Source organism: Scyliorhinus canicula, chromosome 24 (genome assembly GCF_902713615.1).
Source record: "Scyliorhinus canicula chromosome 24, sScyCan1.1, whole genome shotgun sequence".
NCBI lineage: Eukaryota > Metazoa > Chordata > Chondrichthyes > Carcharhiniformes > Scyliorhinidae > Scyliorhinus > Scyliorhinus canicula.
Genome location: NC_052169.1, coordinates 22,690,840 through 22,697,519, shown reverse-complemented (window position 1 = coordinate 22,697,519; position 6,680 = coordinate 22,690,840).

The window sequence follows — 6,680 nt, the reverse complement described above, 5'->3', positions numbered from 1 at the left end:
CACCAGCCGTCCGCCCACCCCCGTACGAATCATGGGACCCTTGTGATCCAAGGAGTTTGGAGTTTGCGAGGGGGTCTCTTGGACAAGCTGGCGTACAAGATATGGGTGGAATGTTCCATCCTGGTCATCACAGGACGGGAAATTCCTTACTATAAACAATCCTTAAAGGGTAGCAATTATCTTAGTGTCAGCTGTGGATCAGTATTTCCATTGTTCACGCTCCCTTCGCAAGGCAAAACTGTTCCTGTGTTCTGCACACTCTGGGCACAATTCTCCGCGGTCACGAGAATTCGGAGAATAGCGGGCGGCGTTAATTTTTACGGACACGCTGGTCCGACGCCCTCCCGCTATTCTCCCCCCCCCCCACCCCCCCCCACGCCCGCCTCCCGACACGAATCGCTGCCCGCCGTTTTTTTACGGCGAGCAGCTATTCACCCCTGGTCGATGGGCCGAATTCCAAGGCCTTTACGGCCGTTTTTATGAACGTAAAACACACCTGGTCTGACCGTTCGTAAAAACGGCCGTAAAGTCCCGATCTGGGGAACCATGGCACCGATTGGCACGGCAGTACCACGGCCGTGCCAAGGGTGCCATGGGGCCGCGATCGGTGGGCACCGATCGCGGGCAGCGGGTACTTACCCCGCACACTCTTTATCCGTCCGCCGCCCCGCTGTATCCATTCGCGGGGCGGCTGAGGGGCATACCGGCCCACGCATGCGTGGGTTTCACGCATATGCGTGATGACGTCATCCGCGCATACGCGGGTTGGCGTCGTCCAATCCGCGCATGCGTGGCTGACGTCATCTGACGCGTCAGCCGTCGCTAACTCTGGCTAGCGGGCTTAACGAAATTCGTTAAGCCCGCGATGCCGGAGTTCACGGCCGCGGGATGCTAGCCCCAACCGCGGACCACACTTTCTCCCTCTCTCTCCCAAACTCTCTGTCTCCCACACACTCTCTCTCCCACACGTATTCCCTCACACAGACACACACACACACTCTCTCTGTCACAGACCCGTGCCGGGTTGGAGAATCGCCGGGGGAGCGCGTGAATCCCGCCACGCCACTCCGACGCTGGGCCGCCGTTTCTCCGGCGACCGGAGAATCGTCGCCAATCGCGCTGGCCCGGTTGCTGCGGAGCCGGTCGGGGTACATTGACAACGGCCCCCGGGCCGATTCTGCGCTCGACAGGCCGAGTGCCCACCGAGTTCCGCCGCGTGCCGCCGGTGTCGTTTGCATATGGTCCTACGCGGCGGGACCTCGGCGTTCCCGGGGGCTGTCCTGGCGGGGGGGCGGTGGGGCGGGGGGCGGGGCGGGGGGGGGGGGGCGGGGGGGGGCGGGGGGGGCGGGCGGGTATCCGACTCCGGGAGGGGGCCCTCAATGGTGGCCAGGCCCGCGATCTGGGGCAACTGGTCGGCGGGCACGCTCATTCTGGCGGGGGGGGGGGCTTATGTTCCTCCGCGCCGGGCCCCTGTACGGCTGCACCATGTTGTCCGGGAGCCGGTGCGGACGCGGCCGTGGCGTGCAGGTGCGGCCCCGCGTTGGCAGTGGAGGGCCGGCTTTGGGCGCCGGAGCAGCGCACAGCACTCCGGCGCTGTCCTCGCCCCCGAGGACGGAGAGAATCCCGGCCCCACTCTCAGTCTAGGCAAAAGAATACAGCTGCAGTCCCGTTGTTCACCAACAGAGGCCAGCGTTGAACTGTCTCAAATGCTTCCAATCTCCCCCCCGAGGGAAATGGGTAAATTGCAGAGGTTCCGACAGAGAGGAATAGTTTCCAAGTCAGCAGCAGCAGAGCGATAGTGGGTCGCACTGAGCTTGTCTGATTCTGGGACAGGTAGTATGATCTGTTGGAAAACGGCACATTAAAAACAATCTGAGGACAGCCTCCAAATATCATGAACAGATCTGTCCTGACGTTGCTGATGGCGAGATAACAACGCAAGCTGGATGGCACAGTGGATAGCACAGTTGCTTCACAGCTCCAGGGTCCCCGGTTCGATTCCCGGCTTGGGTCACTGTCTGTGCGGAGTCTGCACGTCCTCCCCGTGTCTGCGTGGGTTTCCTCCGGGTGCTCCGGTTTCCTCCCACAGTATAAAGATGTGCAGGGTCGGTGGGGTTGTGAGGATAGGGCAGGGGAGTGGGCCTGGGTAGGATGTACTGTCAGAGAGACGGTGCCGACTCGATTGGCCGAATGGCCTCCTTTTGCACTGTAGGGATTCTATGCAGAACCGGGCCGCTGTGCATTCAGCTGCCAAGGACAAAGCTCTGGAAATTTCAATATTTTTTTCTAAAGTTAGAGTACCCAATGAAATGTTTCCAATTCGGGGGCAATTTAGCATGGCCAATCCACCTACTCTGCACATCTTTGGGTTGTGGGGGTGAGACCCACGCAAACACGGGGAGAATGTGCAAACTCCACACTGACAGTGACCCAGAGCCGGGATCGAACCCGGGTCCTCGGCGCCGTGAGGCAGCAGTGCTAACCCACTGCACCAACCTGCTGCGGCGGGGTCAGGGGTGATGGGGTCAGGGGCAGCAGTGTCAGGGGCGGCGGGGTCAGGGGCGGTGGGGTCAGGGTGTGGCAGGGCCGGGGCGGCAGGGTTAGGGGTGGCGGGGTCAGGGGCGGCGGGGTCAGGGGCGGCGGGGTCAGGGTGTGGCAGGGTTAGGGGTGGCAGGGCCGGGGCGGCAGGGTCAGAGGCGGCGGGGTCAGGGGCGCAGGGCCAGGGGCGGTGGGGTCAGGGGCGGCGGGGTCAGAGGCGGCAGGGTCAGAGGCGGCGGGGTCAGGGGCGGCAGGGTCAGAGGCGGCGGGGTCAGGGGCGGCAGGGTCAGAGGCGGCGGGGTCAGGGGCGCAGGGCCAGGGGCGGTGGGGTCAGGGTGTGGCAGGGTTAGGGGTGGCTGGGTCAGGGGTGGCAGGGTCAGGGGCGGCGGGGTCAGAGGCGGTGGGGTCAGGGTGTGGCAGGGCCAGGGACGGTGGGGTCAGGGGCGGCAGGGTCAGAGGCGGCGGGGTCAGGGGCGCAGGGCCAGGGGCGGTGGGGTCAGGGTGTGCCAGGGCCAGGGGCGGCGGGGTCAGAGGCGGCGGGGTCAGGGATGGCGGGGTAAGGGGTGTTGGGGTCAGGGGCAGCGGGGTTAGAGGCAGCGGGGTCAGGGGTGGAGGGGCCAGGGGTGGCGGGGTCAGAGGCGGCGGGGTCAGGGGCGGCGGGGTCAGGGGTGGCGGGGTCAGGGGTGGCGGGGTCAGGGGTGGCAGGGTCAGGGGCGACGGGATCCGGTGCGGCGGGGTCAGGAGCGGCGGGGTCAGGGGTGGCGGGGTCAGGGGCGGCGGGGTCAGGGGCGGCGGGGTCGGGGCGCAGGGCCAGGGGCGGTGGGGTCAGGGTGTGGCATGGTCAAGGGCGGCGGGGTCAGGGCGGCGGGGTCAGGGGCGGCGGGGTCAGGGGCGGCGGGGTCAGGGGCGGCTGGGTCAGGGGCGGCGGGGTCAGGGGCGGCGGGGTCAGGGGTGTTGGGGTCAGGGGCAGCGGGGTTAGAGGCGGCGGGGTTAGAGGCGGCGGGGTCAGGGGCGGCGGGGTCAGGGGCGGCGGGGTCAGGGGCGGCGGAGTCAGGGGCGACGGGGTCAGGGGCGACGGGGTCAGGGGCGACGGGGTCAGGGGCGGCGGGGTCAGGGGCGCCGGGGTCAGGGGCGCCGGGGTCAGGGGCGGCGGGGTCAGGGGCGGCGGGGTCAGGGGCGGCGGGGTCAGAGGCGGCGGGGTCAGGGGTGGTGAGGTCAGGGGTGGCGGGATTCTCTGGAGGTGATTAGCTGGATCAGAATGGGACGAGAGGAACGCAGTCCCAGGCAGCTGAGCGCCGCTGGAGGAGGATGGGCTGGGCGACCGTGTCAGAGGCGGGAAACGGGTGAAGGCGGATGAGGAGGGAAGGTGTCCGTTTGTCACAATCACACTGAACGTCCTTTGTGACTTTGAAGAAAGCCATTTTGGTCTGGGCAGGAAGCCGAGTGGAGGGAGCAAGGGGTTCCGGGGCTGATGGGCGAGGATTCGGGAGGTGGCAAACACATTCGTGGAGAGAAATAGAATATGTTGGTGTGGGACATCCAGCTGGATCGGGGGTAAGTGGGATACTCAGACAGAGTTTTTATTACACCTCGACCTGAGCCCAGTGGCGTCACGGGTTCAAGTGGCCCCAGCGACTTGGGCACATACTCCCGGCCTGATGTTCCAGCGCAGCGCTGAGAGAGGCAGCACAGCCTGGCAGACACAATGTCAAAGCGGGGTTGTTGGACGTTTGGGTGACCCCTAGCATCATCCCACGATTCCTCCCCCTCAACCGAAAGCTGCAATTGCCTGGTCGTGCACCCCGGGGGGGCGAGGAGGGGGTGGAACTCTTGGAACGGCGTGCGTTGAACACTGCCCTGCCCGGGTCCTCCATTGATATGGCGCCTCTCATAGCCGCAGGACGACCCCCCAAGTGCCTTCCAGGCGACAAAGTGCTTTTATTCGTCCGGTTACAGGTGTGATGCAGGGAGTTTTTCAAACAATTGATTGATGGGATGTGGGTATCGCTGGTTAGGCCATCCCTAATTGCCCCTCAGAAGGTGGTGGTGAGTTGCCTTCTTGAACCCACCGCAGTCCATGTAGTGCATGAGAAATGGTTGAGGACTCTGGGTCTGTGCTCGTTGGAGTTTAGAAGGATGAGGGGGGATCTCATTGAAACTTACAGGAGGCTGCGAGGCCTGGATAGAGTGGGCGTGGAGAGGATGTTTCCATTTGCAGGAAAAACTAGAACCAGAGGACACAGCCTCAGACTAAAGGGACGATCCTTTAAAACAGAGATGCAGAGGAATTTCTTCAGCCAGAGGCTGGTGAATCTGTGGAACTCTTTGCCGCAGAAGGCTGTGGAGGACAAATCACTGAGTGTCTTTAAGACAGAGATAGATAGGTTCCTGATGAATAAGGGGATCAGGGGTTATGGGGAGAAGGCAGGAGAATGGGGATGAGAAAACCATGATATCACGGAACAGACTCGATGGGCCGAGTGGCCTAATTCTGCTCCTGTGTCTGATGGTGTAGGTTCATCCACAGTGCTGTCAGGGAGGGAGTTCCAGGATTTTGACCCAGCGACAGTGAAGGAACGGCCGATATCTTTCCAAGTCGGAATGCTGCCAGACTCAACGCAGTGGAATCCCGCAACGGGACTGCGGCCAGGTCAACCATCTCAGTAACCTCCTCACCCACTCCTCGACCTCGCTTTTTCTGAGGGGCGTCGCAGCTTTCAGCCTGGCCCGGGTTACAGGAAGGAGGGGACATCGTGTCGGGTGGGGTGGCAAACAGGCAGGGGAGACGTTGCAATCCCTGTTCTCACCAGCAGGGGCCAATAGCGACCTGTCTCCGACTCTCCTGAAAATGGATCTGCAGAGGTTACGACTGGCTGGCCGGGAATCGCTGCCGCAATTCCTCATCGCCTCACGGAGGGATGGCAGATCATTCCGGGCTTACCTCGTCGCTGGAACAGAGACCAGCTGCGCTGGATCATCGCAAGAGATAATGCGGGAGCAGATTTTTAAAAAAGCGATGAAATGATTCGCATCTACAGATGGTGAATATGGCGCCCACCATGGTCAAGTGAAGAACATGGGGCTGGATTCTCCGTTTGGGAGATTGAATCCCCCACGCCGGAATGGAAACGGTGGTGTTTTACGCCAGGAAAACCGGCGCAAAACGCCCGCCAATTCCCTGTTCTGGTGTGGGCTATCAACCAGTAAGGGTAGAGCTCTCAGCTTTCGCTGTCGACACGGCCCGGGGCATTGTAGCGGCCGTGCCGTGTTTCATGCCGGACGCAGCCCGTGGACCCGGCTGGCAAAAATAATCCCCCCCCCCTTTGGATGCACGCCCCGGACCTCCTCCCCCTCTCCATTCCTGATTGAAGCCCCCCCCCTACCCGCCCACGGATTGCCCCCCCCTCCCCGACTGTGGCGGCGCTGGACTGAGTCTGCACCGACACGCCGACGGGTGAGACCACGCGTGCCGGGAGCTCAGCCTGGTACAGAGCCTGGCGGAGCGGGCCTCAGGAAAGGCTTGAGCCCGTGGATATGGCGTGTGGCCTATTCCTGGAGTACGCCGCTTTTCAGGGGGCGGCGCATCGCGAAGGCTGCGCCGCCCCCGATTTTGGCGCCATCGGGGGTTCTCCGTCCCCTCGCGGAACGTGATTGCGACGTCGGGGATCGGAGAATCCAACCGTGATGTCTGCCGTGAGCTTCAGTATTTCCAGACAGTGTCAGCAATTTCCGGCATTGCTAAATGACAATGTGCCATCAGGGTAGCACAGTGATTAGCACTGCTGCCTCACCGCGCCAGAGTAGACAGGAAGAAACTTTTCCCCTTGGTAGGGGGGGTGTCAATGAGCGGGGGGGGGGGGGGGGGGCAGAGATTGAAGGTGGGGGGCAGGAGGTCTAGAGGGGATGTGAGGAAAAACCTTTTCACCCGGAGGGTGGTGGGAGTCTGCGTGGGTTTCTTCCGGGTGCTCCGGTTTCCTCCCAAAGATGTGCAGGTTCGGTGAGGTTGCGGGGATTCCAGTTGTAACCCTCGGGAAGCACGGTAGCATGGTGGTTAGCGTCAATGCTTCACAGCTCCAGGGTCCCAGGTTCGATTCCTGGCTTGGGTCACTGTCTGTGTGGAGTTTGCACGTCCTCCCCCGTGT